Here is an 18,906-nt window from a genome sequence, read left to right as displayed (position 1 = left end):
AGCTTCATGAGTTGGGGTAAAAGAAATCTATGAAATGAAGAGGAATTAGCAGTGGAGGTCCTCGGTGCATTGCTGAATCAGGATGAACTCACTGACAAATCACTGTAGAGGGAACAAAAGCAGATAGCCATGTCCCCATAAATAAATAAAGTGTAGCAGGCAGTAGAAATCTTGGCAGAGATGCCTCGCCTCTCCTGGCTGCTACCTACTAAAATGTTCCCACGTCCTTCTCCTCCTTCTGACTCCCAAACAACAGTGGGCACTCTGTTTAACTTCTCACCTTCGACTGAATGACGATACTCTTGGTTTCAGTCCTTCAGGTCCCTTAGGCAGACTTTGACCACTCTGGGGGCTAAAGGGGCAGCCTAAATAAACCAAACAGAAGTAAAATGCTAAATGACAAGATCGCAAAACTCTGTGACTCTAGATTTCAATTACTGAGACATTTCTTAAGGGATCATAAAAAAAGATCAAAATGCAGGTCGTCCGGGAATTTCAAGAGCTGTGTGCTATTAGTTGCTTGTTTCATAAAGTGGAAAGGGCAGCGAGAGGTGAGGCAATTTGGGCCTGCTCACGGCACATAAGGAAGAAACAATCAGGAACCTGGAGGTGAAGGGCGCGAGGGAGCATGACCCGATCCATTTGCTATGCGCAGAGGAGCCTTATTTGTGCAACTTCTCACAGATACACAAAGTAGGGAAAAGGTGAAGCCATAAGAGAGAATTCTACCCTGAAAGTTAAAACTCACAAGGGGAAAATCTGTGAAGCAAAATTACACTGTGAAATGTCATTCTCTAAAGGGCTTAAACAAGAAGTGTGATAAATGTTATTACTCCGCAGTGCCATAAGGGTGCTGAGGACTCAATCACTGCTCTGATTCTGCCCAACAAGAGCAAGAAGGCAGCTACAGGAAAAGAGACCCTGCTCCAGACTGCTTTCAGGCTAAAGGCTGCAGGGAGAGAGGCAAAATGGGAAACACACTAATACAGCCATCAAGCTCATAAATAACTTCGGATCATCACTATCTAGTTGCCCTCTTGGGCTTCAAGGCACCATCAGGTCAGGATGAGCAAAGAATGAATGAAGTTAAAGGTCGGAAAGGTCCAGAGAAAATCCACTCAAGAACCAAAAGGAAACCAGCCTAAACCAACCTCCAAGACTGATTTTCTTAAAGATCTCAGCAAAACAGTTGCAAGAAGCCCCATAACGTCACTCCAAAACCAGGCAAGTGTGTCTAAGAGAACAGCTGTGCTGCTAATCTGAGATCCAGATAAAAGAGTATCTAAGCAGTTAGAAATTGACACCCATGGGGATGGTGCCCAGATATGTGATCACAAAGTCTTTTACAAAACGTGTGCATGGGTATGGGGATATATATACCTACCGTGGCATGTCCTAGTTGCAGTGCAAAGGAGACAGATTTTAATGGCTTGAAAGTGTAATTTTAAACATTTTTTTCATATTACATTTTGACCTTTGAAATGTCAACATAATATACATAATATATAATATAAGGCTATGTTATCGAAGTTGTAATCAAGCCTTTCCAGGCTGCAGCCCCCTAATGAGGTTCTCCACAAAGCGCTCGTAAACTATGAGAAGCATCTGAGAACACCAAGAAAGAGAAAAGCAGAAAGGTCACCAACCCAAAGAAGGAATGTGCTCCCCAAACTGCCTTTGTGTACTTGAGCAACTATCCGTGAACAAGCAACATTCTCTCCCAGTGCACAAGGCCACCTCTGAGCATATCAGTAAGTCAAAGCCACCACCAAAATCGAGATGGAAGCCTCCGAGCTCAGGTTCGGTTTCCCGGCAGGGATGTCAAAAGTCCACCCTCGTGCCCAGCCTCAGTGTTGCTCAGTGGTTGAGCGTCAATCTAAGAACCAGGAGGTCACGGTTCAATTCCAGGTCAGGGCACATGCCTGGATTGCAGGCTCCATCCCCAGTGGGGGGCTTGCAAGAGGCAGCCAGTCAATGAATCTCTCTCATCATTGATGTTTCTATCTCTCTCTCCCTCTCCTTTCCTCTCTGAAATCAATAAAAAAATAAAAATTTTTTTAAAAAGTCCACTCTCACAGATCTGAATGACAGATAGGGAAAGGTGCCAAAGACATATTAATTTTTTAAGTTACAAAACAATATATATACTATGATGTCATTTTTGTTAAAACACACACAAGTCATAAATGTATATATGTTATGAGCATAGAAAAAGACCTGAAACAATATACACAAATCTTGAATGGTGCTTACTCTTGAGTGAAAGTGAGATTGGAAGGCTGACTCTTCTTTTTACTTGATTGATTTTTGTATTGCTTTAATCCTTATAATAATTGTGTCTTATCATAACTTTAAGAAACAACCTTAATCTCAGAATTCAGACTTGGGACCTCCTATTTACCTTCTACAGTTGCTTGTAAAGTAAAGTAATATTTGTCCATCCAACTCCTGTGAAATCTCTGAGGGTCAAGAATTTACCTTCTCTATGAAAGACAGAGTTGATGTTCTATGGAAAGGAGACAAGAAACAGGACAACTATATACAATACATGAGTCTGCTCTGGATCTGGACCAAAAATATTTTTTTTATCTTGCTATGGAGGATATGTTAAGACAACAGACAAAATCTGAATAAAGTCCACAGGTTTAACCATTATTATCAATTTAATTTCTTGATTTTGATAACTGTACTGTAGATATAAGAAAATGTCCTTAGAATACTCAATGATTTAAGCACAGAGGGGCATCTAACGTCCTCTACTCACTCTCAATTGAGTCAGAAAATAGCAGATGGAGAAAGAAAGGGGGGGAGCAAATGTAGTAAAATGTTAACATTTGGGCAATCTGTGTGAAATTTATACAGGAATTATTTATACTGTTCTTGCAACTTTTCTATAAATCTGAAATTATTTCCAAATAAAGTTGTTGTTTTTTAATTCAGGAAAAAAGGAAGGAAAGGAAGGTAGAAAGGAAACCTGCCTTCTATTCTATTCCTTTCTTACAAAGGATGCTCTGGCTGTCTTTCCTGTTTTGTTTGTTTAGTTGGTTTTATTCACTTTCATCGTTTGATCTTGTCAATGAAAGCTGATCTGTCTTCAGAAGGAAAAGTGTGTTCACAAATATTTGAAGCTAACTTAGCTATTAAACATCTCAAGATATTTCACAAGCAAATATGGATAGCAAGTGTGATTAACCTGACTTACTAACAGGTCAGAAGATTTAAGGAATTTGAACAAAGTCAGAATAAGTCAGGGGTAAAACTGGAAATAAAAACCAAGTTTCCGAGCAGCTCATTCCGTGTGATTTTTTAAGCCAGAATCCTGTGATGCAGCAGCTATTCTATAGTGGAAACTTGCCCCTGGGAAGCTCCTAGAGTTCATCAAAGGCAGAGAGCCAGCACTCTCTGCGTGCGATGGTGAGACACTGGTCATACTGCCAGGCACCCCATAAATCACAAATAATAATATCCTGAGGCATTCTCTCCTGTACGAAAAGATGAGAACTCTGTTTTTGTTTCCAGAACCATTGCTCCTTTCCCCTGCTTCACATGGCTCATGTAATTCAGAAGACAGACTTCATTCAAAGAATGAAAAATAGGGGAGTCTGAATCCTCGTGCCGCTCTCCATCAATTCAGCAAGTTGCAGAACGTTATCTGCCTTGTAAGTAGCTCGGTTCCCTCTAACAAGAGGAATTTCATTCCTAAAACAGCTTTGTCCTTAGGGCTTCACCACCAGCACTGTTAGCACCACTCCGAGAAAGGGATGCATTGCCATAAGAAGCCCAAATATGGGCTTTGTAGGGTGCAGGTAGACCTCACCTTTGGAGAAAAAGAGATACATGGCACTTGCAAATAATGGGTCTTAGTCAAAAAGGATAAGAAAACAGTCTCCCTGAATCCCGGCAGAAACAGAGAGGCAGGCAGAAGTCCAAAGTCACTGACAAATTAAAAATGGCTGAGGCTTTCTACAGGTAGCATTTGTGTGGACTCAAACCTGGCTACTCAAAGGGCAGACAAGCAGCTTTGGCGCCACCTGGGAGCTTGTTAGGAATACAGAATCTCAGGCCCCTCATGGGCTTGTTGAATCAGTATCTGCATGTTGGCAAGATCCCCAAGAGACTCATACACACCCTGGTGTTTGAGAAACACTGAACTAGAGAAAATGGTGCACCAGACAGCTTGAGCCTAGGAGAAGCAGAAGGAAAACACAAACATGCCGTTCTGAGGCAAACAGGACCACCAGAGAAGACCCCTATTCTAGTCTGAAGTACCCACACCCTTGCATCAGTATTCTGCCACTTCATCCCCCACCCCACCCATTCATCCATCCCTCCCATGACCTGCATTCACCCTTAGTGAAGGTCAGCCTTACAGTCTGTTATCTTAGAAAGATGATTATATGGAGAAAACAAGATGGCGGCATAAGGTATATACCTGTACGTGCTGCCTCTCACAACCACACCAAAACTACAACTAAAAGACAAAACAACTATCACCCAGAACCACGGGAAAGCTGGCTGAGTAGAAGTTCTACAACTAGAAGGAAAGAAAAAAGCTCATTGAGACTGGGTAGGAGATGCAGAGGCGCAGAAAAGCAGAGGTACGGAGGCACGCAAATCCGGCTGGCGACTGGGTGTGCTGTTTTTTTTTCAATTGGAAGGGAGATACAAGCTCCTGACTGCTCTAAACTCCAGTTTCCGGCGAGACTCTGGGGACCCAGAGTCCTACGGGGAGAAACTGGACTGTCTGGCATTGGGTCGGAGAGTGAGGGTGGCTTTCTCACAGAAGTGCATGTGCAGGAATCATTGTTTACTGAGCTGGGGCGTGGGACGTGGGGGCGCGGGACGCAGAAACTCGGAGACGCAGAGACGGCTGACTGGCAGCCATTGCTGTTTGCCATGCCCTGGTGATTACCTGAGACCCCGCCCCACCCAATTTACAAACCCACCCAAGCCAAGTGCAGCAGCTTTTGCATATGAATGGCCTGCCCTTTCACAGCTTAACCTAACAAATTGCAGCTGGGTCAGAGAGCTCCAAAACTTCCAAATCCCAAAGAGGAGAAATCTGCAGATCTTGCTGTAGCTCCTATTGGGTGGCCTCAGACAGTAGCTGACTTGCACCTCCTTGGAGATCCAGGAGGCAGTGTACCTAGTGGTCATGTGAGACGACACCAGATTTCAACTCCTCCCATACATAAGTGACACACTCATGAGGCAGACTCAATGAGCAACAAAGCTCCACTGAAACAAGTCCTGCCCCATAAGGGTGTCTCCAGCACAGCAGTTCTTCCATTATAGACACAGCCGATCCTCATATCCAATTGGCCTGAAGGTCAATTCCTCCCAGTGATACCAATAGCAATCAAGGCTTAACTACAAGACTGTGCACCCAGCCTACAAAGGGGTGCACCAAGAGTGTCCACCTCAGGTAACTGGGGAGGCTGAGCCACTGGGCCCTATAGGTCACCTACCACACAAAGCCACTCCATCAACACAGGGAAGCAGCCAAAATACAGAGACAAAGAAACATGTCACGAATGAAAGAAAGGGAGGAAAGCAAACTACTGGCTATAGAGTTCAAAACCACAGTTATAAGGTTACTCAAGAATCTTCTGGAAACCACTGAGAAACTTAGTGAGACCTTCAAGGATCTGAATAAGAATGCCAAAAAAATGGAAAAGGACCAGTCAGAAATTAAGCATACACTATCTGAAATAAAGAATATACAGAAATCCAACCGTAGACTAGAGGACCCCAATAATCAAACCAAAGATTTAAAATATGAGGAAGCAAAAAACACCCAACCAGAAAAACAAAAAGAAAAAAGAATCCAAAAATATGAAGATAGTGTAAGGAGCCTCTGGGACAACTTCAAGCGTACCAACATCGAATTATGGGGGTGCCAGAAGAAGAGAGAGAGCAAAATATTGAAAACCTATTAGAAGAAATAATGACAGAAAACTTTACCTACCTGGTGAAAGAAATAGACTTACAAGTCCAAGAAGCATAGAGAACCCCAAACAAAAGGAATCCAAAGAGGACCACACCAAGACACATCATAATTAAAATGCCAAGAGCAAAAGACAAAGAGAGAATCTTGAAAGCAGCAAGAGAAAAACAGTTAGTTACCTACAAGGGAGTACTCATACGATTGTCAGCTGATTTCTCAACAGAAATTATGCAGGCCAGAAGGGAGTGGCAAGGAATATTCAAAGTGATGAACAGCAAGAACCTACAACCAAGATTACTCTACCCAGCAAAGCTATCATTCAGAATTGAAGGTCAGATAAAGAGCTTCACAGACAAGAAAAAGCTAAAGGAGTTCATCACCACCAAACCAGGATTATATGAAATGCTGAAGGGTATTCTTTAAGAAGAGGAAGAAGAAGAAAAGGGTAAAGATAAAAATTATGAACAACAAATGCATATCTATCAACAAGTGAATCTGAAAATTAAGTCAATAAAAAAATCTGATGAACAGAATAAACTGGTGAATATAATAGAATCAAGGGCATAGAAAGGGAGTGGACTGACAATTCTTGGGGGGAAGGAGGCATGAGGGGTGTGGGAAGAGATTGGACAAAAATCTTACACCTATGGATGAGGACAGTGGCGGGGGTAAGTGTATGGGGTTGGGGGGGATCAGGTGGAGGAGAGCTATGGGGGGGGGAAAGAGGAACATCTGTAATAATGTGAACAATAAAGATTTATTTAAAATTTTTAAAAAATAATAAATAAATAAGAAAGATGATTATATGATTTTTATTTTTCATTTATTTCATTGATGTGGTGAATCATATTTATTGCTTTTCATATGTTAAACCATCCTTGCATCCAGGAGCAAAACCCATTTGATCATTGTATATGATCCTTTTAATATTACTGTTGCGTTCAGTTTGCTATTATTTGAGCAAAACCCATTTGATCATTGTATATGATCCTTTTAATATTACTGTTGCGTTCAGTTTGCTATTATTTTGTCGAGAATTTTTGTACCTACATTCATCAAGGATATTGACCTGTAACAGTCTCTTTTTATAGTCTAATTTTTTTTATTATCTGGGAGACTCAAGGAAATACTTTCCATTTATTGAGTGACTACTGTGTACCAGGCCCTGTTTCAGGCACTGTATATATATCATCTCATTTAATGCTTGTAACAACCCTGCAGAGGTAGCTCCATTTTATTCATTAAAGAGCTGAGGCTTTGCCTAATGTCACAGCAAGAATATGTTTAAGCTAGGTTCCCCCTCTGGGTTCTGTTCTGTGTCCTTTCCCCTGTACCACAATGACACAGAAACTACATTCTTATTTCTCAAAGGGGAAAAATAGCCAACTCTATATGACTCTAATTCCACAGGAAACTAGAGTCTGTGCAAGGCATGATACCTAGTTTCAGCAAGGCCAAAAATTGCTTGTGCGTTGTTACTAGAGATGGGAAGGAAATTTATGAAACATGGAATCTTTGTCTGACAGCCTTTTAAGGGTCTCTGGAGGTCAACCAAGCCATGTCTGCCCCAGACCATAAATTTCCCTCAAAGCATTCGCTTGAGTGGTGACATGAGGAGAAATTCACTTCCCACAAGAAGCTACCCATTTTGTTTAAACATTTCACCCTCCAGTGGAGCCAGATGAGCCCCTATTCTTCCTTGGAAGTCACAGAGAATAACCCTACACCTCTCCCTTCAACAGCAGCTCAAGAATCAAAGACAATAAACAGTGCACACACAAAAGTAGAATTTCTCCTTTGCCATTAAGTACGCTTGGTCTTGGATCTTTTCCTTATGTTACATGATTTTCAATCCCTTTTCCATCCACTTTCTTTCCAGGCACGCAGCCATCTGCCCTGCCCCCTTTAAAGTGAGCACCCACAAACCATCTCATAATCAAGGCTGCACTGTGGCTGAGGCAGCGTCATTTTCTCCCTTTAGTTTCACCTTATCTCTCTTTCCAAGCCTGATTTTTACCCCAGTCCCTCATACTCAAGCTGATACAAAATGTCATCCATCTACTGAAGGGTGATGCTGCTGATACCTACACAAATGCATTAACTCTCCAAAACGTTCACCCACCCACGCACCCACCTGCCTCCCAGGCTTCCTTCAAAGTGGCAATGTGATCAATCAAGTCAGTTTCATGTGCCACAGCCCACACAGTACAGAGAAAAATTAATGACACTGACTGTTCCTCCTGGAGAAGCAACTCAACTAGACAGCAGCCTTCACAACAACAGGAAGGAACACTTCACTTTAGTCATCCTACAAGAGAAGAAAATATATATATACTTTTTTCAAACTTTATATATATGAAGTAAAAAGCCATTTGCCCAAAGGCCATAGCAGAGCTTATGCTCCACTGACCTAAGTAAAGACGAGGATTCCTCTTTTCGCTCAGTGCTCAAGCATTTCACAGACACCAAAGGCAGTGAAGTCGAAATACTTGATTTAGAGTCTAAACTCAGCCCCTGTGGTTTGCAGATTGGGACTTCTAAACCAACTCAGTGTGAATGGATGAACTACAAGGACAGGAAAGGCCCTCCACACCATCCATCACAGGCTCCCAGCAGCTTGGCTCGGCTTCATTTCCTGCCCACCAGACCCAGGGAGTAAGGCTGGCTGCCCCTCTCTCTCTATCCTCTCTCTCTATCTTTCTCTCTCCTCTCCTCTCCTCTCCTCTCCCCTCCTCTCCCCTCCTCTCCTCTCTCTCTCTCTCTCTCTCTCTCTCTCTCCCTCTCCTCTCTCTCCCTCTCTCTCTCTCTCTCTCTCTCCCCCTCTCTCTCTCTCTCTCTCTCTCTCCACCCCTCAATATTGTTCAATCTTGTTTCAATACAATTCTCTCCATTACAAAACTCACAACCATCCCTGAAACAGAAAGAACCATGAGGTGTCACCACCTCATCTGGTAAGCTTTTGCAACATTGGCAGGCCCTGCCTGAATCCCTCACCATCCTCTCCCAGGTCCTATCTGTCTCCCTCACCATCCTCTCCCAGGCCCTACCTGTCTCCTTGGCCATCCTCTCCTAGGCTCTCCCTGTCTCCCTCACCATCCTCAGAAGGAAAAAGCCACTCCATATCCTCATATCTCTTTACCCAGATCTACTCAGACTTGCACACCTTAAACATGTTTCCTAAATTAGATTTCTCACTGGCAGCTTTATTTACATGAAAACAGGGAAGAGGGATTTGGAATTTGGATGTGGAGAACTTCCTTTGGAGCAATGGTTTTCCACCATCTTCCACAGAGACCCAGGGCATCTCTGCACCCTCCTCGGGGGCAAAGGGGAAGCCCAGGAATGCCCTTCTGACCCCCTCACACTTCCTGCTGTTCCATGTAGGATTCTATGTAGGGAACTACTGGAAACATTCCTTTCCTCACTGATCGCCCTATGACATGAAATACACACAGAAAAATGCATGCCTTTCCCACCCTGCCATGAAAGAAAAAAAGCTAAGAAAATCCTTTGTGTTGGACAGTAAGAGCCACAAATAGGCAGAATGTTTACTGCTTCAGTGTCTCCCGATGCTTAGAATGACACAACACCAGAGAACACGGGAGCGTCCAGTCCAGCCCCGCATTATTCAGGTATGAAAATGGACATAACTAGGGAGCAAAGTTGCTTCCAAAATGTTTTTATACATGGGAGACAGTATTCAAAGAACAAATGTTTACATAATTAATTTATTAACATATACCCAATTCATTCCAGAAAAGAGTTCAGGTGGTTTTGTAAGAGTCAGAAAAACAACAACAAAAAATGGGATGTAATAGGAGTGAAGGAAGAATGAGTGGATCTGAAAAGAATTTTCCTTGTCTTGAAGTCAAGCTCCAAAAATTTGTTCTTAGCTGCCTCAAGTACTCAAGACTCTGAAAATTTACATTCATTGCACTTTTCTCGGCTGTTCTGAATTTTGAGTGATGAACAATTTTCTACTTAGAACTTTAAATAACTAGTGAGAAGCCCATGAGGACTTGCAGGCAGGGAAGTTTCTTATGGGTGATATATTTAAGATTCTGTCTTGATTTCATGAGAAGTTGTTTGCTCTCTGTCAAGACTGAGCCTTTCTACTTGCATTTGCTTTGAGACAATAGAATCTGGTTGTGATGAAGAGCAGGCCACGTAGAGGGCCGATGGGCCACGTAGGTTGGCATGTGTTGGGAGGACCGTAGAGGAGAAGGCTACAGTCTCACTTCTCCACCACGCACCTGTGGACCGGCAGCCTGGGGGTCAGCTGGGAGCTGGGTAGACAGGCCCCACCCTAACCCACCCATTCAGAAACAGCATTTTAACAAGATGTTCAGGTGATCTGAATGCCCAATAAGTTTGAGAGATAGTGAAGCACAGCATCCTTAAACAGCCAGGTGCAGATGTTCAAAATGCAGCTGCACCGTTGCAATGGGCACATCAATGGGAGGCGATTTGGGGAGGGAGGAGAGATGTTGGTTTGGTTTTTGTCAGTTTGTTTTTAGAGGGTTTTGTCTTTGTCCCTCTTGAGGGAAAATACCAAAGTCAAATGAGAAAAAGGTACTGTCTAGCCAAATTGATTAGTCATACTTTGGCACATATGGGCAAAGATATTCACCTCCAAAGGGCACAATTGTTCTTGAGAAGTGACTTTGTTGTAAAGAAAACTTTTGTGTCCAAAGGCCCAGGCTCCACAACACAGAGTGCAATCGAAATATGGCAACAATCCAGCTCATTTCCTTGCTATTCACAGCCAGGCAAACCAACCCAGGTAGCACGGGCTATAAAAAACAGAGGTGCCTGAATTGCCCAGGTTCACTGTTCTCGCCGTTCAGATGAACTGGATCACAGCCAGACTTCACATCCTTTTGTGCTTTTAAATACAGTGCAAGGGGAATGTGCCCCAGCGGACCTGAGAAGGGGAGAGGCGGGTGTCAGCAACCCCTGGACCCAGCCGGCATCTGACGAAGGGTGACATGAGGCTCTGGCGGGGCTCCGGCTGCACTATCTGCAAAGCAGTTATCACATGGAGGGCAGGGCAGCCTGCCAGAATACAGACCCGGGGACCAACCAAAGGATAATTGCTACAAATCCCATCCAGAGAGCGAAGACAGAGATGTCAGCAAAACACACTGCCTGGTTGGGTAGCAGCACACAGGATAGAGTTCGACAAGAAAGGGGCGAGTTTTGAAAAGGCCAAATTTGTTCAAAGCAGGTACGGCAGGCCACCTGGAAGACATGTCAGTCGAGGACTAGACACTCTGCTCAGAGGTATTTCTGTCACTTGTACATGACAGCTTCTCAAAACTAAACATAGGAAGAATTTTAGCTAGATTTCCTCCAGCGCTGGGCTATGTTCTGACTGTAACTGAGGAAGAGGGGAGACTAATCAGTATTTGGCCAGCCCCCTCCTAAGTGCCAGGTCCTTCCCTTTCCCTTTTCAGGGGCTTTTCATGTAGTTTGCAAAAGTTGATGAGGTGGGGGGGTGGGGGGTGTCTAACCTAGGTATTAACCACCCCTAAGGAAGTTCTTGCTGGGAGTGTAGGGATCACTGAAGTTCCTGACAGTGTATGAAAATGTTTACATGTACTTTTTTCCCCTGGGAGGACAGACCATAGCTTTCAGCAGATTCTCAAACAGGTCCATGACGCCCAAGAGGTTGAGAGCTACAGTTAGCTGAATGAACTATGACGGATGAAGAAACTTACATCTACGGAATATTTTCTGGCAGGCCCTGTACTCAGTGACATCATTAAATCCTCCTAAAAACCCTAAAGTAAGGGGCATTATTTCATTTTACATTAAGGAAAACTAAGGTTAAAGGAGAAGCCTTACCTGGTAAACACACCTACCACTGTAACAGCAGGAACGTAACTCAAACTTACCTAGTCCAAAATCCACACTTTCTCTAGGATACTATGCTTCCTCGGTGTTTTATTGGGTGGGGGAGCTAAAATTACTGAAGGAATGCACCGTGGAAAACCAACCTGGCATTGTAGCTGGCTCTTGCAGAATGTGTTGGGTTTGGGCATCTAGAGATAGAAAGAATGGCATTGCAGGTGGAAGAGACAAGGTAGAGACAGCTCGGTGAGAAGGAATAAAACCCTAACAGAGGGCATCGCCTACCCCCTACTGGCTAGGAGCTTCCTAAGTGCTCAAAAGCCAGGCAGCATTCACAGACTAAGTGCATCCAGGGGTTACACTTCCAGCCCATTTAGTTGTAAATTTCCCGTTGCCCAAACCCCAGTGCATGCGAGGATGACCACTCCTATCAGACACTTGACATGAAGCCAGGGGCTGCCTATGCCGGAATCGATTCAAGCAAGTGCATTTTGTCTATTTCTAACACGTCCTGAGCCGGAGAGCAGGTTTACTGCAGGTCAGGAGGAAGCCAAGAGCTTGCCCAGGGCCACGGGAGCCCAAACAGCCACATGCAGCCTCTCTGGAGGTAAAAGATCACCCGTTCAGTGTGTGTGGTTAATGCATCTCCAGTCCCCCAAGGTGCTTCTCTCTCAATATAAATAATACCCAGAGATTAAAATATCCCACATTCGCCGCAGCACACTGAATCGGGCTTTTAGACACACGTTGACGCCATGGCGGAATCCTGCCACCTTCTGCAATGGAAAGGCCACTTAACAAGGGGAATATTAGCATGGAATCCCATGTAATTGAATTGTGGCTTTAAATCTTGTGGTTAACAGATGGCAAAGTCCTGTCCCCGTGTCCTCACTCCCTGCTCCTACCCCTCAGGAGACACAGTGCACACTCCTGGCCCACCACCAGCAGCCAGGCTGTCTTCAGCTCCATGTCATGTTAGCACTTAACTCTTTTTTATAAAGGAGCCATTTCACAAGCACATTTTTATTGCTGAAATAATAGCTCCAACCAAATCTTCTCGTTGGCTTATAAATGAATGTAAGTGTAAATGAATGTAAGTGTCTAATATCCCAAACCTTTCCAGGCTCCCTGGGTGGGAATTCTTGAGGTTTAATTTCCCATAAATAGAAGGCAAAAGAATGTTAAGAAATAAAAGTATGTGATATTCATCTTGTTTCAGTAGATCCTACGTTCCTCGAGGGCAGAGAGAGGTTATCTGGCTGATTGATTTAATATTTATCGAGTCCTACCTATCTTCATGGACCATAGAAATAAATCTATCAATAAACTTCATTACAGGAAAGACGCACGGCTCTCTTTAGATAGGACCAGGCGGCATTCCCTTTGATGCCTCTGTCCTTTATACTGATTAACAACTTAAAAGAGCAGCTCCCGTTCTAAAAATATATATATGGGTGTAGAAAATACTGCATTCTACCCCATAAAACGGGGATAAAAGTGTCTCCCTCTCTGAACGACCAGGCTGTGGAGGGGGTACTGGGAGGGAGCAGGGGAACTCATCATCCCTGAAACCGGTTCACATTCAAAGCACACAGTCCCAAAATCCTATGTAATTATGGGATTTCATACTTTACTATGGTTTCAACTGGAATGGATGTGGTACACAAGGAAATTTTTAAATAAAATTTTTTAAACACACCCCAAAAGCAGACAAATTTCTGACAGAATTCCTATCAAGGCCAGTATATGTGTGCTTATGAATGCATTCCTTGTGCCACCAGCATAGCACCTGAAGGTGTGATCCTTAGGGCAAAACACCAAAGAAGGGGCAGCTGCAGCTTTACCCACACCAACAAACACCAGGCCCATCTACAACAGCACAGCCCAGAGCTCCATCTACAACAGCACAGCCCAGAGCTCCATCTACAACAGCACAGCACAGAGCTCCATCTACAACAGCACAGCCCAGAGCTCCATCTACAACAGCACAGCCCAGAGCTCCATCTACAACACAGTCCAGAGCTCCATCTACAACAGCACAGCACAGAGCTCCATCTACACACAGCACAGCCCAGAGCTCCATCTACAACAGCACAGCACAGTCTCCATCTACAACAGCACAGCCCAGAGCTCCATCTACACACAGCACAGCACAGTCTCCATCTACAACAGCACAGCACAGAGCTCCATCTACAACAGCACAGCACAGAGCTCCATCTACAACAGCACAGCCCAGAGCTCCATCTACAACAGCACAGCACAGTCTCCATCTACAACAGCACAGCACAGACTCCATCTACAACAGCACAGCCCAGAGCTCCATCTACAACAGCACAGCCCAGAGCTCCATCTACACACAGCACAGCCCAGAGCTCCATCTACAACAGCACAGCCCAGAGCTCCATCTACAACAGCACAGCCCAGAGCTCCATCTACACACAGCACAGCCCAGAGCTCCATCTACACACAGCACAGCCCAGAGCTCCATCTACACACAGCACAGCACAGAGCTCCATCTACAACAGCACAGCACAGACTCCATCTACAACAGCACAGCCCAGAGCTCCATCTACAACAGCACAGCCCAGAGCTCCATCTACACACAGCACAGCCCAGAGCTCCATCTACAACAGCACAGCCCAGAGCTCCATCTACAACAGCACAGCCCAGAGCTCCATCTACACACAGCACAGCCCAGAGCTCCATCTACACACAGCACAGCACAGAGCTCCATCTACAACAGCACAGCACAGTCTCCATCTACAACAGCACAGCACAGTCTCCATCTACAACAGCACAGCACAGAGTGGGACAACCGTGAGGCCCACTTTGGCAGCTTGTTATCAATTCAGCGTGGATGCTGTTTTGTAAACACATCTAATTTGGTTTTAAATTTTAATCCATAAAGTCATTACTAAAGGACTCCAGACTGCTGAAATGATGAACCAACTGTTTCTAAAGCAGACAGGAAGGCACCAGAGCCAGTCGGGGCTCCTGTTCTCAGATCCCTTTTTTGCCTCCCTTATTCCTCTTTTCTCTCATTTTCTTCTCAGCAATGTGCCAATGTTCCCATGCATGTTCTCCCACTCACACCAATGATTTTCTGTTGCTACCTAACTATTCTCTATCTCTCTCCCTCTCCCTCCCTCCCTCTCCCTCCCTCCCTCTCCCTCCCTCTCCCTCTCTCTCCCTCTCTCTCCCTCTCTCTCTCTCTCTCTCTCTCTCTCTCTCTCTCTCTCTCTCTCACTCCATCTCTCTGTCTCTCACTTGCGCGCGCACGCACACACACACACACACACACACACACACACACTGAAGTTCTTTGTCTCTTTCTGACCCAGTATTCCAATCACTGCCTCCTCTAGCCTTCCAACTGAATCTACTTCTCTCCTTCTCGAACATAAACATTGGCCTTTAACAAAAAAAGATCAGGCTGAGTGAGTCTGGGGAAAAGAAATGGTCTTACAGAGCTGATGGCAGGGAACCTCGTGGACTGACAGATGGACTGACGGACTGAGTGGGCTGCCAGCATCTCATCTACTGAGTATTGATTCTCATAGGTAATTAACTAACCCTTAGGTGCGACGGTTTTTCTCAACAGAGAGAACAAAAGCACGGCACAGTATAAAATTTGGTTTAACAAACTATGTATCAGACCTGGCTCTAAAGGACTTGGGAAATATAATACCTGTTTACTCTTTAAAATAACCCAGTGAGGATGGTATTATTGCTCTCCCTGTTCCTCAGGAGACCAAGGCACAGAGAGGTCAAGTACTTATCCAAAGTCACACAACTGAAAGGTGACAGTCAGGATTTCCACCCAGACAGCTTCTCTCCAGACTCCATGCTTTCAAACACTGTTCTCTGATGCTTCATATTTGATTGATTGCATCTTTGTCTAATAAAGAGGAACATTTGCATTCATTTTGTATGTATTCTTTCTATTAAAGCCAAGTATTCCCTATCGGGGAAATAGATGACTGAGTTATGCTATTAGGTAACTATTACCCTATTTACCCTATTGGGTAAATATTTACCCTAATGTGTAACTACGTATCCTATTATTGCTCAAAAATTATGTCTCCCCTCCCCCCATTAACAACACACATGTTGACTAGGGACGCTCTAGGCCAAGCATGTCATACTCGGGGCCACATACAATCCCCTTCCCAAAAAGCAGCTTCTCACAGAGCCAGGCTAAGGACTTTGCCCTCCTGCTCAGTGGGGTTTGATAGAGCATTCCTGAGCGGCCCTACAGGTATGGGCCACAGAACACAGGGGCCCGGGAACCTTCCCTAGAGAAGAATCGGTGTGGATCTAGAAAGTCTCCGTGTTCCTGCTGCTCTGGGGTCATCTGCCTCACTTCCTTTGACTCCAAGTTCAAGTGGGCAAATAAACCCTAGACCATTGGGGAATGCCAGGAGCAAAATGCCATCCTTTTCTGTAACAATAACAACATCGTCTGTTCTGTGGGACCAGTGAGGTGAGGGAAGTTTCTTCCAAAGGGTGCTCTGCTCGAGGATCTTAAAACCCAGAGGTCCCAGGATGTTTCCTCTTTCAAAAATGGATGGCTCTGCCTTTCACTGAAGGTGCAGCTTAGAAAGAAGCAGCCTGTGAAGCCAATTAACTAATTGGAAATCACTTAATGACTGTGGCAGCGTTTTGGATTTCTGGTGTTGGCTCACAGCAGTCAGGAGAAATTGCTTTCCAATATTATGATAAGGTAGCTGTGGAGGTTACGGGGGCACTGAAGGCTGCTTCGGGAAACAATCGGCTCTAATGTGCCCACCAAAATAATGGTGACATTACAAGGTGGCTCTCAGTGAAGCAAGCGCAGCATAAAAATCCAAAGATGGGTGGAGATCTGCTGAGAATGAATGCACAGCCAGAGCTCCTCGCTATGATTGCTGAGAGCTTACAATCCCTACATAGACCTCCTGCCATTGAAATTGCTCTCACGGAGAGAGCCAGGCACGTGCGGAAGGCGAGGAGAAGGGGAAAATGAAGTAAATGCTCACCCTAGAACAATTGTCCAATTAATTGTTTTAGTAAGAATAGAGTCCGTGTTCACATTAGGGAAATAACCGAGTTAATTGCTCAAGAGTTAACATAGCCAGAGAAAATAAATTACCCCAAACACCATATTTTATCCATTTGCCATTTGTTTGTTTCAAGGTAGTGAATTCTCTTAGCATATTTCTAAATTCATTAGAACCAAAATCATTTCTAGAATATTAAGCCATCTCTAATAGTGTTATCTAATTCCTTTTTTCTTTCTTTTTAAAAACAGGTGTAGGTGGACAAGAGTATGGTGTTTACCAGAGGGAGAGAGGGGTGCGGGAGGGGGTAGTAAAGGGTATATATATATGGAGACAGAAGGAGGCTTGACTTTGGGTGGTGAACACACAATGCAATATACAGATGAAGTAGTACAGACTGTACACTTGAAACCCAAATAATTTTACTAACCAATGTCACTCTGATAAAATTTAAAAAGCCTACTCTAGCCCAAAAAAAATGAGGTGTAGGAATATGCATAGGCCTAGGCGATTTAAAATTGCTTTAAGGTGGACAACTGGTTCTTATCTCTCCTGGGCCTCGGAATTATTTTGTGAGTATGGTGACTCTTTTCACCTCTCTTTGCCTTAGTTTATTCAGCTGTAAAACGGCCTAAGGCCTGTTAGAAGGAATAGGATTTCCAATGATGGTTGGATTTTGCAAACATAGAGCCAGGCCGCTATAAATTCCTCCATCAATGCCAAACCTCCACCTTTCCCTCCCCATGGCTACAGTGAGTTTGGGCAACAAAGACTCTCCCCAGAGAGAGTGGCTCTCGTTCTCCAGCATGAGGGTAATTCTCTGCACACACTTCCCACTCCACTGCCTGCACGTGGGCCTTCCCTAGTCCCCAGCTTTATTAATTCAGTAATGAGCCAGGCACATGCCTCCGCTGGGCACCGCCTCGGATGCTTGCTTTGCACCTGGCCATTACCCAAAGGTGGATGATGTTCTCTTTCCTGGCAGCGGCATAAATAAAGACAAGTGCCATTCACACAAACTGCTAAGCCAAGCTTAGCCCATCAGGCCACGGGTGCGTGGTGGCCCTTGCCTCTCACCTGCTCAGTTATTAGGTGCTCATTCAAAGCAGCATACCATTTGTAGAGCCACATCCCTGGAAATTTCAGCCCACACAAAACACACACACAGCAAGGAGGGCAATGTTAAAACTGTAATAAACAGATGATTCTCCCTTTAAAACAATGCTTTATCCTAAGGGGGGGTGGGGAAAAGTTTTAACTTATTGCCTTTCTTGGAATTTAATTTCTAATCTACATTCTAGGACATGACATCCTACTATCAAGATGATATTAAGACAACAGGGCCGATAAACTAATTTTCACTACCAAGAAAGTTCACCCGTAAGCAAACCAGAACACTGAATTTAATGATATACTGGGGGAGCAGCCACAGCAAGAATATCCTGGGTTGGACGACCTCCCGAAATAAGAGGAAAACATTTTCATCTTCTTAATAAAAGAAAGAGACTCCAAAATATCAAAGGCGAAAGATCCTACAATTAAGCCTTTCAGATGGATTCAGAACATTTTCCAGGATGACGCACCTGAAGAAAAACGAGCGATTCCATGGATAGCGTTCCGAAGCTTCTCTGTCCCACTTACAACACGTTGCGCGCTGACCCAAAGGTGAAGCGACACCTACGGAGCCAGGCGGAATGCCAACTTGCACAGCTGAACGCCGATTTGCAAAGCTCGGCACTCTGGGGCTTACACGTCCCAGCTTAACAAATGATGAGCAATTTAGCCCATTGCACAGAGACAAGACTACAGCCAAAGTCTAACAATAGCTCCCCTTTCCCTGAGTCCTTGAATTAGTGAATGTTATTACAAAAAGAAAATATTTATCTAGGTTGTTACTTTTTCCCTCTGCTGTCTTCTGTGGCTTTGCCTATAAGCGCACAGTTTGTAGTTAAATTGGACAATTACCTAGCCAGAAGTGAATAATTAATGAACAGTCACCGTTTATGTTTGGGAAACTGTGACCCAATCATCGAACAGATAGCTGAACCACTAAAATAAATGACTCGT

The sequence above is a fragment of the Eptesicus fuscus genome, chromosome 6, assembly GCF_027574615.1.
Source record: "Eptesicus fuscus isolate TK198812 chromosome 6, DD_ASM_mEF_20220401, whole genome shotgun sequence".
Lineage (NCBI taxonomy): Eukaryota > Metazoa > Chordata > Mammalia > Chiroptera > Vespertilionidae > Eptesicus > Eptesicus fuscus.
The sequence above is the reverse complement of the archived record's forward strand: the minus strand, read 5'-3'. Positions refer to the sequence as shown.